The sequence below is a fragment of the Symphalangus syndactylus genome, chromosome 1 (genome assembly GCF_028878055.3).
Source record: "Symphalangus syndactylus isolate Jambi chromosome 1, NHGRI_mSymSyn1-v2.1_pri, whole genome shotgun sequence".
Classification (NCBI taxonomy): domain Eukaryota; kingdom Metazoa; phylum Chordata; class Mammalia; order Primates; family Hylobatidae; genus Symphalangus; species Symphalangus syndactylus.
The window spans coordinates 104,175,604-104,195,946 of NC_072423.2; positions in this window are offsets into that span (position 1 = coordinate 104,175,604).

Genomic DNA, 20,343 nt, shown 5'->3' on the forward strand with positions numbered 1-20,343 from the left:
GAGTGCAGTGGCATGATCTCGGCTCACTGCAAGCTCCGGCTCCTGGGTTCACGCCATTCTCCTGCCTCAGCCTCCCAAGTAGCTGGGACTACAGGCGCCCGCCAACACACCCGGCTAATTTTTTGTATTTTTAGTAGAGACGGGGTTTCACCGTGTTAGCCAGGATGGTCTCGATCTCCTGACCTCGTGATCCGCCCGCCTCGGCCTCCCAAAGTGCTGGGATTACAGGCTTGAGCCACCGCGCCCGGCTACAAGAAATGTTAAAAGGACTTTCTTTGAAGAGAAACAGAATGATACCCTGTGGACATATGGATCCAAACAACAGAATGAAGAGCACTAAAAATGCAACTATGGCCAGGCGCGGTGGCTCACGCCTGTAATCCCAGCACTTTGGGAGGCCGAGGCGGGCGGATCACGAGGTCAGGAGATCGAGACCATCCTGGCTAACACGGTGAAACCCCGTCTCTACTAAAAATACAAAAAATTAGCCGGGCGAGGTGGCAGGCGCCTGTAGTCCCAGCTACGTGGGAGGCTGAGGCAGGAGAATGGCGTGAACCCCGGGGGGCGGAGCCTGCAATGAGCCGAGATCGCGCCACTGCACTCCAGCCTGGGTGAAAGAGCGAGACTCCGTCTCAAAAAAAAAAAAAAATGCAACTATGTCGGAAAATAGGAGAGGCTTTTCTTATTATTTAAACTTCTTTAAAAGTAATTAGTTCTAGGTCAGGCGTGGTGGCTCATGCCTGTAATCCCAGCACTGTGGGAAGATCACTTGAGCCCAAGAGGCAGAGCTTGCAGTTAGCCAAAATCGAGCCACTGCACTGCAGCCTGGGTGACAGCAAGACGCCGTCTTTAAAAAAAAGAAAAAAGGGTGGCCACAGTGGCTCATGCCTATAATCCCAGCACTTTGGGAGGCCCAGGTGGGCAGATCACCTGAGGTCAGGAGTTTAAGATCAGCCTGGCCAACATAGTGAAACCCCGTCTCTACTAAAAATACAAAAATTAGCTAGGTGTGATGGTGCATGCCTGTAGTCCCAGCTACTAGGGAGGCTGAAGCAGGAGGATCTCTTGAACCCGGGAGGCGGAGGTTGCAGACAGCCAAGATTGCACCACTGCACTCCAGCCTGGGCAACACAGTGAGACCCCGTCTCAAAAAAAAAAAAAAAAGTAATTAGTTCTAGCCATGATGGAGTAACAGGGACCAGATTTGCCCTTGCAACTGAAATAAAAACAAAAAGATGAAAAAACCTATAAAGCTATAGCTTTGAAGACACTGGACATCAGGCAATGAAGGACAGTGACACTAAGAGAAGAAATATAAATGAGGTGAGCCCTGCAATTGCTCCAACTTACAGTCTTGAAAGGGATTTCAGGACACAGCACAGGGAGGGTGTCCATTTGCATTGCTGTAAAGGAATACCTAGCCTGGTTAATTTATGAAGAAAAGAAGTTTATTTGACTCATGGTTCTGCAGGCTGTACACAAAGCATAGTGCTGGCCTCTGCTTCTGGTAAGGGCCTCAAGAAGCTTCCAATCATGACAGAAGGTGAAGGGGAGCCAGCGTGTCACATGTCGAGAGAGAGTGAGAGAGCAAGGAGGAAGTTCCAGACTCAAACAGTCAGATCTTGTGTGAACTCAGATAACTGATTACCGTGAGGATGACACCAAGACATTCATGAGGAATCTGCCCTCATGGTCCAAACACCTCCCACTAGGCCCCACCTCCAACATTGGGGATTACAGTTCAACATGAGATTTGGAAGGGACAAACATCCAAACTGTGTCAGAGGGGGATCCCAGGTAGACTCCAGTGAACTTCCTGGGTGGAAGTGTTGGAGCTGAGAGTTTATGGAGACCAAGGCAGCTACAGTTTACAGAACAAAGAGGAGAGCACTCCATGGAGAGACAACCTCAGAGATCTGTAGACAGTCCCCCTCAGGTATTAAGCAGAGTATTGAAACGTGCATACATGTGAAGAAAATACCCAAGGCTGAGGAGAAATACCTTAAGAAAATTAGAACACACATAGTGTTTGGAATAGTGCCTATTCTCACAAACCAGACTAGAAGAATATAATTCACAGGGCATTGGGTAAAGTACTCAGAAGGGTCTAGTTTCAGTAGTGGAGAATAATTAGACCTAGAGTAAACACTGCTCTGGTCCAACCTAATAAATCTTAAAGACCAAATAGTATCAAATTGTTTCCAAGTAACCTAACTGCATCCTGGAGCAAAGCTCAACAATATTTACGAGAATACAAAATTATCCAGCACTGAATAGGGTAAAATTCACAGTGCCTGCCGTCTAATCAAAGACTACAAGACATGCAAAGCAGGAAAACACAACCCATAGAAGAAAAACATAAAAACCAATCCAAACTGACTTATACCTGACAGAAATGTTAGAATTAGCAAACAAGGATGTTAAAACAGTTGTTATAGCTGTATTCCGTATTTTTAATGTTGAGTAGAAACATGAAAGAGATGAAGAAAGACCCAAACACAATTTCTATAGATGAAAATAACCATCGATGAGATGAAAAATATGGCCGGGCATAGTGGCTCAAGCCTGTAATCCCAAGACTTTGGGAAGCTGAGGCAGGCAGGTGACCTGAGGTAAGGAGTTCGAGACCAGCCTGGCCAACATGGTGAAACCCCATCTCTACTAAAAATACAAAAATTAGCCAGGCGTGGTGGCGGGCACCTGTAATCCCAGCTACTCTGGAGGCTAAGGCAGGAGAATTGCTTGAACCTGGGAGGTGGAGGTTGCAGTGAGCCCAGACTGCGCCATTGCCTGGATGACAGAGCAAGACACTGACTCAAAAAAAAAAAAAAATCCCTGAAGCAAAGAAAATGATGCCAAATGGTTGCTTTAACATTCAAAAATTAGTCAATGCAAATTACCAAAGTAAAAAAAAAAACTAGATGCAGAAAAATGCATTTGACAAAATTCAGCATACTGATTAAAAAAAGAAAATCTTCAGCAAACTAGGAATACAGGGAAATGTTCTGACTCTGATAAAGGATATCTATAACAAATTATGACTAGCCCCACATTACTGAAAAACTGAATGCTTTCCCCCTAAGATTGGGAACAAAAAAAGGATGTTTATTCTTACAACTTTTATTCAACATTGTTCTGGAGATCCTAAATAGTGTAGTAAGTAAAAATAAATAAAAGACATCCCAGTTGTAAAAGGAAAGGTAAAACTGTCTTAATTTATAGGTAACATGATTAGGTTGAAAATTTTATGGATATACAAAAAAGTAACTAAAACTAGTGAATAAGCTTAGCAAGTTTGCAGGATACACGATAAACATACAAAAAGCAATTATATTTCTATATGATAGCAATGAACAGTGACACATTTGAACTTGAAACAATACCATTAAGCATCAAAAATATGAAAAGCTTAGAGATACGTTTGAGAAAAATATGCAAAATGTACACTGAAAATTATAAAACATTGAAGAAAATAACACTTAAAAGACCTAAGAGAATGGAAAGATATACCATGTTCATAGATGGAAGACTCAATATTGTTAAGATGTCAGCTCTCCCTCAAATTAATTCATAGATTTAACACAATACAAACCTAAATCTAAGTGGGCTGTTTTGTAAAGATTGACAATCTGATTCTAAAATTGGAATGGAAATCTAAAAGAACTAGAATAGCCAAAACAATTATGAAAAAGAACAACAAAGTTGAAAGACTTACCCAAAACTCACTATAATGCTACAAATAGCCAAGACAGTGTAATTCTGGTATAAAGATGGACAGTTGGGGCTGGGCGCAGTGGCTCACACCTGAAATCCTAGCACTTTGGGATGCCGAGGCAGGCGGATCACCTGAGTTCGGGAATTTGACACCAGCCTGACCAACATGGAGAAACCCTGTCTATACTAAAAATACAAAATTAGCTGGGTGTGGTGGCACATGCCTGTAATCCCAGCTACTTGGGAGGCTGAGATAGGAGAATTGCTTGAACCCGGGAGGCAGAGGTTGCCGTGAGCTGAGATCTTGCCATTGCACTCCAGCCTGGGCAACAAGAGCGAAACTCCATCTCAAAACAAACAAACAAAAAAGATGGACAGTTGGCCAGGCGCGGTGGTTCATGCCTGTAATCCCAGCACTTTGGGAGGCCAAGGAGGATGGATCACCTGAGGTTAGGAGTTTCGAGACCAGCCTGGCCAACATGGTGAAACCCTGTCTCTACTAAAAATAAAAAAATTAGTCGGGCATGGTGATGCATGCCTATAATCCCAGCGACTCAGGAGGCTGAGGCAGGAGAATTGCTTGCACCTGGGAGGCGGAGGTTTCAGTAAGCTGAAATCACGCCACTGCACTCCAGCCTGGGCAACAGAGGGAGACTCTGTCTCAAAAAAAAAAAGATGGACAGTCAATAGATACAAATAGGAGTCCAGAAATATAACCAAACATGTATGGTCAATTGATTTTCAACAGGGTTGCAAAGTGAATTCAGTGATAAAGAATAATCCTTTCAATACATATTGTTAGAACAATTGGATATTTATATGCAACAAAACCCAATAATTTAGGCCTTTACATCTTATACAAAAATAAATGGATCATAAACATAAATGTAAAACCTAAAACTATATAACCTCTAGAGGAAATCAGGAGAAAATATTTGTGACCTTGGGTTAGGCAAAGATTTCTTAAGTGGGACCCACAAATCATAATCCATAAAAGAAAATAATTGATAACTGAGACATCATTAAAATTAAGAATTTCTGTTCTTCAAGATATGGATTGAAACACTGAAAAGACAAGCCAAAAAGTGGTAGAAAATACTTGCAAATCACATCTCTGACAGAGAACCTGAATCCAGAATAAAGAAATCTCAAAATTCAGCCAGGTGTGGTGACTCACACCTGTAATCCCAGCACTTTGGGAGGCTGAGGAAAGTGGATCATTTGAGATCAGGAGTTTGAGACCAGCCTGGCCAACATGGTGAAACCTGGTCTCTACTAATAATACAAAAATTAGCAGTGCATTGTGGCAGGTGCCTATAATCCCAGCTATTCGCGAGGCTGAGGCAGGAGAATCACTTGAGCCCAGGAGGCAGAGGTTGCAGTGAGTGGAGATCGCACCACTCCACTCCAGGCTGGGTGACAGAGTGAGACTCCGTCTCAAAAAAAAAAAAAATCTTAAAATTCAACAATAAGAAAACAACCCAATTTTAATATGGGCAGAAGATTTAGACACTGACCAAAGAAGATATATGGATGGCAAATAAGCATATGAAAAGATACTCAACATTACTAGTCATTAGGTTAATGCAAATTAATGCCACAATAAGATACTGAAAGGGATGCCGGCAAACTCAAACCGCACCGAGTACGGCCAAGAGATCTTTATTGGAGAGGTTGAGGTCAGGTCGCGCAGGGGAGAGAGAGAGAGAGAGAGAGAGAGCTGTTGGGTGGAGTAATTTATAGCCCCCAGGGCTATATGGGCACTGATGATTGGATGGGGGGCGGGCCTGAAGGGAGGAGTAGGAGGTGCCTTCTTTTATTGGGTCTCATTTGGCGGGCGGACATAGTGCTGGGTGAAGAAGAACCCGGAACCAGCGCCATCTTTTGGCGCCTTGCGTCACCTAACATTCCTCCCTTTTGTTTCTCTTAGAGGTGGGTGGAGGGGCGTCGTATCTCATCTGGCTACTTCCTGCTGAGTGGGGGCGTTGAGGGGGAGTAAAGGGAGGACTGTTAGGGGCATCTATCAGTAGAACAAGCCCGAGTAGTGTGGCGGCGTATGTAAACACCTCTTGGGGTGTGAAGTCCGTGAAGGTTCCTCTAACATTGTGATCCATTCGAAGGGTAGTGATGGATTGGCTATGGGCCAGCTGTCGGCACAGAGATCATTGAGAAATTTGTGGAATCGGTTGGCGGTTGTCATGACTGGCTAGGGTTAGCAGGTTGTGAGCCTGTCTGTGGAATCTGTCCTGTCCTCGCTGGTGGCTAAAAGTTGGTAGTTTCTGAGGAGAAGCTGGTTAAATGTTTGGTTAGATATGGAAGACCTTTGGTTTTTCATAAACTTAATGAGTTAGGGGAGTAGTGCGCAGAAAGCGAGGATACCCATTAGGGGGCCTAAAAAGGGAAGGGGCCAAGCTAAGAGGGGGGTTTTGAGAGTTTCCCAGAGGGAGGGAGTAGTGCTAGCATTCGTTAGTTTACGTTTTATCTGATGTAGGTTTTTAATGCTAGTTTCGATTACTTGGGACTCATTAATGTAATAACAACAGTTCTCCTGTAAGAAGATGCAAGTACCGCCTTTTTTGGCTGTGAGTAGGTCGATGGCGCGGCGGTTTTGAAGGGTGACACCAGCTAGAGATGTGATTTGTCGTTGGAGGGCGGCTAGAGACTGAGCCATTTCCTCAATGGCCGTCTGAAAATTGGGATACGCTGTATACCTATGAGAGAGGTTGTTAGAGAGATTCCAAGCATGATAGGTAGGAAGATTGCTTTTTTTTTCTGACGGTCCTCAGGAGAGTTGGGTTTAGGGTGATTAAACTGATAGGCTTGAAGGCCTTCAGAGAAGGAGAGCAATGTGAGTTGAGGGACTAGTGTGGTGGGTATGCAGGGGCCAGGGATAGAGGAATTAATGGCCGTTACACCAATAAAAAAAAAAATGCTGTCAGGAGCTGGAAAGTTGGGGCGGGGGGATGACAGTTTGTTTGCATGTTACATTGTGGGGCGATGGGGGGTGGTAGCTGGTGTTGTAACAGGTAGGAATAGGGACGCTGAGGTTGGCAAGGAGGGGGACATGGGAGATTGCAAAGCCGGTGGTCGGGGTGGGAGGAGTTGCTTGTGTTTATGGAGCTAGATAGTGGAACCGCAGTAAGAGGGGGTTTGTTGATGTTTGCGCATAAGAAACAATCGGAAGTAGGGACCTGAGAGGTGTTTAATAGTAGTAATCCTTGATTGAGGAACAGAAAGAAGCCAGGAAGCCTGTATGGAAGTTGTGTCGGCCTGTGGGTGTAGCTGGGATTGTAGTTCAGTCTCTCCTTGAGAAATATGTGTGTTAATTTCAGCTAGAACCTGTTGGGAGTCAGTTTTTAGGGTACGGGTGATGGTTATAGTTTCTGCTGGATAAGACCAGGCGTTGCTTGGGTATATTCCCCCTGTGGCTGCCTGGCCCCAGATTGCGTTGGCTGGGTCGGTGGTGTGAATTGCTCGAGATGAGGCATTGTTTTAGTGACATAATATATGAATGGGGTCTGTCTGTTTTTTTTGGTGATTTAATTCATAACACAGCTGGTACAGGGACACCCATAGTTTTGGGGCCATTCAGTTTTACAGGCGCTGCGGGATTGTTGGTGTGGAAAGCAAATGGCAAAGTGGAACCTGTGGAAATAAGGGTCCTAACCGCTATTTATTATGGTGAGTTTAGGGAGGGGAAGGTTTACTGAGGATGCGTCGATGGAGCATCAGGTGTAACTGATGACATTGGTGTGTGACCTCCAGTTAGTGTTGTAGGTTTCTTTGAGGGTGAACAGGTAGTAGGGTTGTGAAGGGGGCCTGTTGGCAGAGGAGGGTCTATAGAAGAAGATGTAAGAGGCGGAGAGCCAGAAGAGCGGGCTCGGAGCAGGCATGAGGGCGACAGCTTACGCCTTAGGAATAGTAGGAAGGGAGGGCGTTTTAGAAATGCGAACTTTGAGAGGGTTGTGGGGTACGGGCATGCCTGGCTTTAGAGGGGTTTGTGGGTTCGTGTTTAAGGAGAGACAGGCAGGAGGGTGGCAGGATTGAGGGGTGCACATGTTTGGAAAGTTACAGTGGAATCGTGCAGGAAGGAAACTAGGAGAGACAGTACGTGGCAAGGGGGAAGGGTTTGTAGACTTTTGTAGGTCAGGAGTTCCTTGAGTTGATGGGGGGAGGTAATGACAACAGCTGCCCTAAACGTTAATTTCTTTGACTCTTGAAGTAGTAGGTAGGCTGCAGCCAGGGCCCGAAGGCAGGGGACCCACCCTCACATGGTGGGGTCTAGTCGGCCGGCAGGGATGCAGAGCCTCCCATGGTGAGAGAGGAAGGGGTATATGTTTACGGCGGCTGGCTGAACAGGGCGTCCCCTATTAGCCGATGGACGTGTTGTGAGTCAGAACCTTCGAGCTGGTCGTCACTGAAACGAAAGAACTGATGGGCCTCTGTAAGGCTGAGGGCCATGGGTTACCTAGTACCAGGATTTTTTGAGCAAGAGAAGGGAGGAAACCCAGGCCGGACGAGTGAGGAGGGAAAGGAGAAAACTCAGTTCCCTGTGGGCCGAGTTCGCTCTCAGAATTGTTTGGATAGGTATGCAACTGCCGCAAAGGTGGGTCCGTGCATCTGACCTAGGACTCCAAGAGCCAAGCCATTGTGCTCATGTACATATAGAATGAAAGGTTGTTGTAAGTCTGGAAGATGTAGGGCTGGGGCTTTGAGTAGTGTCTATTGGAGTGACAGGAAGGGCTGCTTGACTGTGGCCTCTACAGGCTCGGATGGGGTACCTTGGGAGAGATCATATAGGGGCTTTGCTAATAAAAAGTAGGCCGGGCGCGGTGGCTCACGCTTGTAATCCCAGCACTTTGGAAGGCCGAGGCGGGCGGATCACAAGGTCAGGAGATCGAGACCACAGTGAAACCCCGTCTCTACTAAAAATACAAAAAATTAGCTGGGCGTGGTGGCAGGCGCCTGTAGTCCCAGCTACTCAGAGAGGCTGAGGCAGAAGAATGGCGTGAACCCGGGAGGCGGAGCTTGCAGTGAGCCGAGATTGCACCACTGCACTCCAGCCTGGGCGACAGAGCGAGACTCTGTCTCAAAAAAAAAAAAAAGACTAGTTGGGGATCCAAGTTCTAAAGTAGCCTGCTAGTCCTAAGAAGGAGAGTATCTCTTGTTTGGTTTTTGGGATGGGAAGACTTCTAATGAAGCACTTTTGGTCTAGGGTGATGGCCTTTGAGTCATGGGCAAGGAGGACTCCTAGATAGGTGACTTGAGTGAGGGGAGAGTTGGACCTTTTGGGGGGATACTCAGTAACCTCGGTCAGTAAGGAAATTGAGAAGAGAGGTGGTGTCAGTTTGAGACAGTTAGAGAAGGCCTGCATAGGAGGGGGTCATTAACATATTGTAGGAAGGTGGGCTGGGGAAAGTGTAATTTGTTTAGGTCTGAGGCAAGAGTTTGACCAAAGATATGGGGGCTATCTCTGAACCCTTGGGGAAGCACTGTCCACGTGAGCTGTCGTGACTGTTTAGTGTCCAGGTCAGTCCAAGTGTAGGCGAACAGGTCTTGTGACTGAGGGGAGAGGGGAATGGTGAAAAAGGCATCTTTAAGATCTATGACTGAGAAATGTGTGGCACTAGGAGGAATAGAGGATAAGAGCTGAGGTCTTGGACGAGGCGGAACATAACATTGGGTTTTTTTACTGCTAGAATAGGGGTGTTAAATGGAGAATGGGTTGGCCTGAGGAACCCTTTTCTTAAGAGGTCTAAAATAATTGGTTGTAATCCTTTCAGGCTGGAGATGGGGAGAGGATATTGGGGTTGGCTGGGGAAGTGGTGTGGGTTTTTAAGGAATATTTGTACGGGAGGACAGAGTGCTAATGAGGGGGTGGTGGTGTCCCACACTATGGGGTTGACACTGGCTGGGAGCGAAGGCAGAGTAGGAGCAGGAGTTTGATCTATGGAACTCGCCACCAAGGCAATGAGTGAGGTGGATTTTGGGAGGGTGATTGGGTTGAAGGTGATGGAAGTTTTAAATTTAGAGAGAATGTCTCTTCTTAACAAAGGGAGTGGGCATTGTGGCATGACTAGGAATCAATGGGAAAAGATGTGGCCGGAGAAAGTGCAGGAGAGGGGAGGAGTGGCTCTTGGACGTATGGTTTGGCTTCCGACCCCGACTGTGGGAGATCCAAAGAGGGAAGTGGCCCCCAAAATTGCCTTAAAACCGAGAAAGTAGCTCTGATGTCTAGGAGAAAGGTGATGGGACGTCCATCCACTGTTAAAGAGACCCTGGGCTCCTGAGTGGCGATGATTTGTGTCGGGAAGGAAGTCCCAAGGCCCCGTCAGTCTTGAATGGCCAATCCTAGAAGATCGGGAGTTGGGATGGTGGCCGGCCCGGCCCCCTTTCGGGAGCCGGGGCAGTCTACGCCACAATGGCCAGATTGGTGGCATTTAGGACATGGCCGGTTGGGGGGCCTGGGATTTGGGCACTCTCGGACCCAGTGCCCTTCCTTTCCACATTTGAAACAGGGCCCTGGGGGCTGACGTTGGGATGGATGGGCAAATGACAACTTATGGCCATGTGATCGAGGTGGGGCTTGAAGGGCTTGTGCCAGTAACTGGTACTTTTGCCTCTTTGCCTTCTCATCTCGATTGTGATACACCTTAAATGCCGTCGCTAAGATCTCGGTTTGAGGGGTGAGGGGGCCTTTGTCCAGTTTTTTTAGTTTACCTTTGATATCAGGAAAACTCTGAGCAAAAAAATGGGACATGAGTAGTTGCCTACCATCTGGGGTTTTGGGATCTATGTTGGTATATTGTTGGAGTGCCTGTGTAAGGCAGTCTAGAAAAGCGGGCGGGTTTTCATTTTTATCCTGTATGACTTCATGAAGTTTTTCAAAGTTAACTGCCTTTTGAGCTGCCCTCCGTAGACCGGCTATGATGCAAGTAGTGAAATGGTCTCGGGCTGATACTCCATTTTGGGTGTTATAATCCCAATTGGGCTCATGCTCAGGTACCGCCTGCGCTCCTAGCGGTAGGGCTGGGGTTGTTTGATGAACCTCATCTGCATAAGTTCGAGCTTGTTCCTAGACTTGCCTACGCTCCTCAGGGAGGAGGGTGTTAGAGAGAATCATATAGATGTCATGGAAGGTAAGGCTATAAGCTTGGATGAGGTATTGGAATTCTTTGATATATAAAGCAGAATTGAAAGTGTAGGAGCCTAGGCGTTTTTCTATTTGTGATAAGTCAGCCATAGAAAAGGGGACGTGGACTCGGACAATACCTTCAGCTCCTGCCACCTCTCTAAGAGGGGGCTGAAGGCCGGGGCTGACAGGATAGGTGGTTGAGGGCGTGGAGTGGGGGGCAGCGGGAGGCTGGGTGACTTCCGGTTGGGTGGCGGCCGGAGGGTGCGGCGGAGGGTGGTGGTATGGGGGGGGTTCGTCGGCTGGGTCGAAGTCAGGGGCAGAGGGAGAGGTTGGTGGTTTAAGAGCGGCAAGGAGCTGCTGCAGTTTGCAAGGGAGGCAAAGGTTAGGTCTATCCCGTAGGAGAAAGAAGCCGTGGATATATGGGTTCTCTACCCATTTTCCTGTTCGCTCGCAATAATTGTAGAGATCCTGGAGAATGTTAGGATCGAGAGACCCATAAGTGGGCCATTTGCTTTGGTTGTCTAGGGGATATGTGGGCCAGTTTTGCTATTTGGGGTCTACCATGGCCTTAGGGGCTTGAGGCGAGGCGCTTGGTGGGGTCTCTTGCCTGCCTAGAGAGGTAGACCCCAGAGGGGAAGACTTACCAAGACGAGGCCAGTGTTGGGCAAACAGCTTGGCGAACAGGAGAATGGGTGAAGGCTGGTCGGGGGTTTGGGTTGAGTCTAAGAAGAGATCGGGATCCCACTAAAAGTGGGGAGTCCCGATCCGAGTCACGGCACCAAATGAAAGAGATGCTGGCAAACTCAAACCACACCGAGTATGGCCAAGAGATCTTTACTGGAGAGGTTGAGGTCAGGTCACGCAGGGGAAAGAGAGAGAGAGAGCTGTTGGGTGGAGTAATTTATAGCCCCCAGGGCTATATGGGCACTGATGATTGGGTAGGGGCGGGCCTGAAGGGAGGAGTAGGAGGTGCCTTCTTTTATTGGGTCTCATTTGGCGGGCGGACATAGTGCTGGGTGAAGAAGAACCCGGAACCAGTGCCATATTTTGGCGCCTTGCGTCACCTAACAGATACCACTACTCACCTACTCAGCTATTATAAATCTAAAGTTAAAAAGACTAACCATGGCAAATAGCATAAGAAAAATTGTTCAACATCACTAATCATCAGGGAAATGCAAATAAAAACCATAATGATATTATCTCACACCCATCAGTGGCTACTGTAAAAAAAAACAAAAAATAACTTAGCAAAGATGTGGAAAACTGTACTTCAGTGGGAATGTAAAATGGTGCCACTGCTATGAAAGCAGTACGGCAGTTCCTCAAAAAACAAAAAACAGAATTACCATGTGATTCAGCAAGCCCAGTGCTGGGTATACACCCAAAAGAATTGAAAGCAAGATCTTGAAAAGATATTTGCGCACCCGTGTTTGTTTCAACATTATTCACAATGGCCAAGACGTGGAAGCAACCCAAGTATCAATGAATTAATAGATAAACAAACTATAGTAAATGCACAAAACGGAATATTAGTCAGCTTTAAAAAGGAAGAAAATTATGATACACGCTACAGCATGGTTGAGCCTTGAGGATATTATGCTAGGTGAGATAAGCCAGTCACAAAAAGACAAACACTGTATGATTCCACTTATATGATGTATCTAAAGTAGTAAAATTCATAAAAACAAAATAAGGCCGGGCGCGGTGGCTCACGCTTGTAATCCCAGCACTTTGGGAGGCCGAGGCGGGCGGATCACGAGGTCAGGAGATCGAGACCACGGTGAAACCCCGTCTCTACCAAAAATACAAAAAAAATTAGCCGGGCGTGGTGGCGGGCGCCTGTAGTCCCAGCTACTCGGAGAGGCTGAGGCAGGAGAATGGCGTGAACCCGGGAGGCGGAGCTTGCAGTGAGCCGAGATCGCGCCACTGCACTCCAGCCTGGGTGACAGAGCAAGACTCCGTCTCAAAAAAAAAAAAACAAAAAACAAAATAGAATGGTGGTTGCCAGGGGCTGGGTGGAGGAGAACATAAGGAGTTTTTGTTTAATGGAGATAAGAGTTTTAGCTTTGCAAAATAAGAAAGTTCTGGAGCTTTATTGTACAATAATGTGAATATATTTAACACTACTGTACACTTGAATCCAATTAAGGTGGTAAATATTATGTGGGGTTTTTACTTATTTATTTTGAGATGGAGTCTCACTATGTTGCCCAGGCTGGAGTGCAGTGGTGCGATCTCGGCTCACTGCAACCTTCGCCTCCTGAGTTCAAGCAATTCTCCTGCCCCAGCCTCCCGAGTAGCTGGGACTACAAGCGCCCGCCAACACGCCCAGCTAATTTTTATGTGGGGTTTTTTAACTACAATTAAAAATGAATAAAAACAGGCTGGGCTCAGTGGCTCACGCCTGTAATCCCAGCACTTTGGGAGGCCGAGGAAGGTGAATTGCCTGACCTCAGGAGTTCACAACCAGCCTGGGCAACATGGTGAAACCCTGTCTCTACTAAAATACAAAAAATTAGCTGGCGTGGTGGCATGCACCTGTAGTCCCAGTTTCTTGGGAGGCTGAGGCAGGAGAATTGCTTGAACCTGAGAGGCGGAGGTTGCAGTGAGCCAAGATCATGTCATTGCACTCCAGCCTGGGTGACAAAGCAAGACTCTGACTCAAAAAATAAAATAAAATAAATAAAAATAAACCAGGGCTGGGCATGGTGGCTCATGGCTACAATCCCAGTGCTTTAGGAGGCTGAGGTGGAAGGATCACTTGAGGCTAGGAGTTCTAGACCAGCCTGGACAAAGTTATGAGATCTCATCTCTACTTAAAATAAAATGATACATTAGCCACACATGGTAGTGCATGCCTATTAGTTTCAGCTATTCGGGAGGCTGAGGTGGGAGAATCACTTGAGGTTAGGAGTTTGAGGCTGTGATGAGCTAGGATCGTGCCACTGCACTCTAGCCTGGGCAACAGAGCGAGGCCGTGTCTCTAAAAAAAATTAAAAAATAAAAATAAACCAAACTTCTGGTCCAGATAAGATGATGTAGACTCATTCCTTCCTGTTCCTCTCCACTAAGTACAACTATAAACCCTAGAAATAACTCAAGAGGCAACCAAGAAGAATTCTGAAGGCTAAGAATAGGAAGGCAAACTGGTTTGGGACCCTGGAAATAGAGAAACAACAGAGTGGCAGGGTATCTTACTCCCCACCCAACAGAAGACACTGATCCAGGCCCAGCATTTCTTGAAGCAGCAATAGAAGACAGCCCCGGTAGGCTCATTTTCCCAGATCCAACAGGAGCCTTCCAACACCACCAGGTGAGGTCAGCACCACCAGAGATGGGGACTGGTTGGGAGCCCTGCTAACAATAAGTGCAATGGGAAATAGTCTCCTTCACCACTGAGAGATACCAAGATAACCAGGTGGTACCTGCAAGAGGGACCCTGCCACAAGTGGCTCAGCCCAGGAAGCCTCTTTGTTCCCATTGGCCTGAGACTCCTCTCCCCGACCCAGAGATGGCAAGGTCCCACCACAGCAAGCACCTGGCCCAGGAAGCAGTCTTTGTCCCTCACAAGCAAAGGGGATCCTGCCAAGCACCCAGCCAGGGAGACATCTTAGTCCTCAAGCCTCTGAGTCTCATCTCCCCAACTGAGAGACACCTGGTGGTCCAGTCTGGGGAAGCTCTGTTCCCTCCAGCAGCACGAATAAGGACCAGTGGGAGCCTCAGCAGCATCAGATAAACCAAGCAGACCAAAATAACACTGAAAGGGCTCTGAAAAACTGTCATTGGAACCACAGCCCATAAAATTAGGCCAGGACCTGCACACTAAACCTAAACAAGGTAACTGCCTGTTAAAAGATTTAAGTAATATGCTCCTAATGTAATAGAAAAATGTCTAGAATATAATAAAAAATCACCCATCATGCCAAAAACCAGGAAAATTACAACTTGAATGAGAAAAGATCATCAATTGATGCCAACGAAAAAATAAGTCAAATACTGGCATTATCTGACAGGATTCTAAACCAGCTATCATAAAAATGCTTCAAAGGTCATTACAAGTTCTCTTCAGGAAGTCTCAGCAAAGAAATAGATCTTACATTAAAATGTACTGAATGGAAAATATAGAACTTAAAAATACAAGCACAGAAAAATTTTAAAATACTTCTTTGAATGGGCTCCATAGTAAAGTGAAGATGACAGACAAAAGAATCAGGGAATTTGAAGACAGATAAATAGAATTTATCTGAACCACAAAATACACTTAAATATTAACAAACAATGATGAGTGAGGTGGCTCACGCTGTAATCCCAGAACTTTGGGAGGCCGAGGTGGATGCATTGCTTAAGCTCAGGAGTTCAAGATCAGCCTGGGCAACATGGCAAAACCCTGTCTCTACAAAAACATACAAAAAAAAATTGCTGGGTGTGGTGGCACCTGCCTGTAGTCCCAGCTGCTGGGGAGGCTGAGGTGGGAGGATTACTTGAGCCCAGGAGGCAGACGTTGCAGTGAACCAAGATCATGCCACTACACTTCAGTCCTGGTGACAGAGTGAGAACCTGTCTCAAAAAAAATAAAAAGTAAAAAGATAAAATACGCTTAAAATAAAAAAAAAAGAAATGAAACGAGCAGAGTCCCCAGGGACCTGTAAGATTTTTTTTTTTTTTTTTTTTTTTAATCCAGCATTGTTATACACACACAAATGTGTGCAAGTTAAAATGTGGACATCTAAATAAGATTGTCAGGTTTTATCAATGTCAATATTGTGCTTGTGATGCCCTACTATAGTTCTGCAAAATAGTTACCACTGGGGGGAAGAAGGTAAAGGGTTCATAGGATCTCTTTGTATTATTTATTACAGTTCTGCAATTATCTCAATTAAAATGTCAGTGAAAAGATGACCCAGGTACAATGTGGAGAAGGAATGGCAAATACTGGAACCATGCCTGGCTAATTTCTTGGTGTTTTTTTGTTTGTTTTTGTTTTTGAGTCAGAGTCTCACTCTGCCACCCAGGCTGGAGTGCAATGGTGTGATCTCGGCTCACTGCAGCCTCTGCCTCCCAGGTTCAAGTGGTTCTCCTGCCTCAGCCTCCCAAGTAGCTGGGATTACAGGCACCCACCATCACGCCCAGCTAATTTTTGTATTTTTATAGAGACAGGGTTTCACCATGTTGGCCAGGCTGGTCTTGAACTCCTGACCTCAGGTGATCCGCCCATCTCGGCCTCCCAAAGTGCTGAGATTACAGGCGTGAGCCACCGAGTCCAGCCACTTGTTTGCTTTTCCAGACAGGGTCTCACTATATTGTCCAGGCTGGTCTCCAACTCCTTTCTCAGCCTCCCAAAAAGCTAGGATTACAGGTGTGACCCACCACACCTGGCCTTGATTTTCTGTCTACCTTTTATATTAATTAGAGAAGTACTAAAATTTCCAACTATAAGTTTGGATTTGTCTATTTCTCTTTTAAATTCTATCAGTTTTGGGATATGTATTTTGAAGGTTTGTTATTGGATACCAACACATTCAGGATTGTTTTATCTTCTTGATGAAATTACCCCTTCATGGTTATGAAATGTTTCTCCCTTAGCTCTAGTAGTATTCCTCATTATAAAGTCTCTTTATATTAGCATAACCACTCTAGCTTTCTTTTGACTTGTAGCATATATGGTATATATTTTGTCATCTTATATATTTTAATCTATGTGTACCTATCTATATCTAGCTATCTAATCTATCTATCTATATATACATTTTTTTTTTTTTTGAGACAGAGTCTCACTCTATCACCCAGGCTGGAGTGCAATGGCCCAATCTCAGCTCACTGCAACTTCCACCTCCTGGGTTCAAGCGATTCTCCTGCCTCAGCCTCCCAAGTAACTGGGATTACAGGCGCCTGCCACCATGCTCAGCTAATTTTTTGTATTTTTAGTAGAGATGGGGTTTTACCATGTTGGCCAGGCTGGTCTCTAACTCCCGACCTCAAGTGATCTGCCTGCCTTGGCGTCCCAAAGTGCTGGGATTACAGGCTTGAGCCACCACGCCTGGGCTAATGTGTATTTAAATAGATTTATTGTGGAGAGCATATATGAGTCTTGCTTTTTTTTTTTTTTTTTTTTTTTTTTTTGCGACATAGTCTTGCTCTGTCGCCAGGCTGGAATGTAGTGGCGTGATCTTTGTTCACTGCAACCTCTGACTCCCTGGCTCAAGCGATTCTCCTGCCTCAGCCGCCGAGTTGCTGGGATTACAGGAACATGCCACCAGGCCCAGCTAATTTTTGTATTTTTAGTGGAGACAAGGGTTTCACCATGTTGGCCAGGATAGTCTCGATCTCCTGACCTTGTGATCCACCCACCTTAGCCTCCCAAAGTGCTGGGATTACAGGCATGAGCCACCACGCCCGGCCTCTTGCTTTTTTTTTTTTTCTAGTCTAACCTGACAGTCTCTTTCAATTGGAAGCTTAATACCCTTTATGTTTAATGTAATTAATGATATAATTCATTTTAAGTCTGCCATCTTGTTAGTTGTTTGCTGTATGTTCCATTTGTTTTAGATTCCACTTTCTCTCTTTACCAACTTTTTTTGGATTAATTACTTTTTTTTTTTTGAGACAAAGTCTCATTCTGTCACCCAGGCTGGAGTGCAGTGGCAAGGGAACCTCCGCCTCCTGGGTTCAAGCAATTCTCGTGCCTCTGCCTCCCAAGTAGCTGGGATTACAGGCACGTGCCACCACGCCCGGCTATTTTTTTATATTTTTAGTAGAGACAGGGTTTTGCCATGTTGCCCAGCTGGTCTCGAACTCCTGACCTCAAGTGATCTGCCCGCCTCGGCCTCCCAAAGTGCTGGGATTACAGGCGTGAGCCACCGCACCTGACCAGATTAAGTATTTTCTAATACTGCATTTGTCTCCCCTTTAGTAGTTATTCTCTTTGTTCTTTTTTGTTTTTTTGTTTGTTTGTTTAGTGTTTGTTCTTTAAATTATCACCATCTACCTTCAAATAATATCATAACTGCCGGGTGCGGTAGCTCATGCCTGTAATCCCAGCACTTTAGGAGGCCGAAGTGGGTGGATCACGAGGTCCAGAGTTTAAGAGCAACCTGGACAATATGGTGAAACCCCGTCTCTACTAAAAATATAAACATTAGCCAGAAGTGGTGGCAGGCACCTGCAATCCCAGCTACTCGAGAGGCTGAGGCAGGGAACTGCTTGAACCCAGGAGGCAGAGGTTGCAGTGAGCTGAGATCATGCCACTGCACTCCAGCCTAGGCGACCGAGCAAGACTCCATCTCAAAAATAATAATAACAATAGTATCATACCGTTTCATGTATAACATAGAATCTTACACCAATATACTTCCATTTCCTTCACCCCCTTCTCTGTGGTAGTGTTGTTACACGTGTCTTCTCATGTTTTAACCTCCAAATTTTATTATTATTTTAACATAATACAGATGGAGATATTTATCTTTTATTTTATTTTTTTATTTTATTTATTTATTTATTTTTTTTGAGACGGAGTCTCGCTCTGTCGCCCAGGGTGGAGTGCAGTGGCGCAATCTCGGCTCACTGCAAGCTCTGCCTCCTGGGTTCACGCCATTCTCCTGCCTCAGCCTCTCCGAGTAGCTGGGACTACAGGCGCCCGCCACCATGCCCGGCTAATTTTTTGCATTTTTAGTAGAGACGGGGTTTCACCATGGTCTCGATCTCCTGACCTCGTGATCTGCCCGCCTCGGCCTCCCAAAGTGCTGGGATTACAAGCGTGAGCCACCGCGCCCGGCAATTTTTTGTATTTTTAGTAGAGACGGGGTTTCACCATGGTCTCGATCTCCTGACCTCGTGATCCACCCGCCTCGGCCTCCCAAAGTGCTGGGATTACAAGCGTGAGCCACCGCGCCCAGCCGATATTTATCTTTTAAAGAAATAAAACAATTAGAAAAAATTGTTATATCTGTGCCAATATTTACCTTTTCTTTTTTTTTTTTTTTTGAGGTGGAGTTTCACTCTTGTTGCCCAAGCCAAAGTGCAATGGCGCCATCTCGGCTCACCGCAACCTCCACCTCGCAGGCTCAAGTGATTCTCCTGCCTCAGCCTCATGAGTAGCTGGGATTACAGGCATGCGCCACCATGCCTGGCTAATTTTGTATTTTTAGTAGAGGTGGGTTTCTCCATGTTGGTCAGGCTGGTCTCAAACTCCTGACTTCAGGTGATCCACCCGCCTTGGTCTCCCGAAATGCTGGGATTATAGGCATGAGCCACCTTGCCTGGCCATATTTACCTTTTCTAGTACTCTTACTTCATTTGTATAGAAAAAAGTTTCCATTTGGTATTATTTTATTTCAGCCTGAAGAACTTTCTTTGAACATTTTTTATATTGGAGATATATACTAACAATAAACCTCTCAGCTTTTGTTTGAAAAATCTTTAATTTTGTTTTAATTTTTAAACAGTATTTTCACTGAAAACAAGAGTTTTAATCTATAATATTTTTTTCTCTGAGCACTTTAAAGATACTACTTCATTGTCTTCTGGTTTGCAGTTTCTAACCAGAAGCCTGTGAATAATTCTTATCTTTGTTCTTCTTAATGTAATGTGTATTTGGGGTTGAGAGGAGCCTGCATTTAAGATTGTATCTTAATCATTGGTTTTTAGTGATTTTAATTATGACATGCCTTTGTGAGGTTTGTATGTGTGAGAATGTTTATCCTACTTGGCATTCAATGAATTTCTTGGGTTTCTGAGTTTGTGATTTCCATAAAATTTGGAAAACTATAAGCCAATATTTATTAAAATAGTTTTTTTGTAGTATCCTTCCTTATGAGACTCCAACTATGAATATGTTAGACCACTCCATATTTTTCCAGAAGTCAGTGAGGCTCTGTTCATTTGGCTAAAAAATATTTTTAACATTTGTGCTTCATTTTTAAAAACAGATTCTATTGCTAGGTTCTCAAGTTTACTGATTTATGTTTTAGCAGTTTCTAATCTTAATACCTCCAGAGAAACTTCCATTTTCATTCTGATACTATATTTTAATCTTTGGGTGTTCCATGTGTTACTCTTTGGTAGTTTCATTTCTTTGCTTATGATGTTCATATTTTCACTTAACTGTGTTTACACTGTTATAATAGTTATTTTAATATTTGTATCTGCTAGTTTCAGCATCCCTATCATTTTTGTCTGTTTTCATTGATTGATTTTCTCTTGGTTATAAGCTAGCACTTTCTGGCTTCTTGGCATGTTTAGTAATATTTTATTGGATGCTGGACATTGTAAGCATCTGAATTTTGTTGCTGTTGTTGTTATTTTAAGGATATTAGGCCAGTTTACTTTTGTTGAGCACCTTGATAAAAAAGAAGAATATTAGTCCAGCCATGGTGGTTTATGCCTATAATCCCAGCACTTTGGGAGGCCAGGAGGATCACTTGAGCACGGGAGGTCGAGGCTGCAGTGGGTCATGATTGCACCATCATACTCCAGTGGTGCAATCGCAGCTGGAA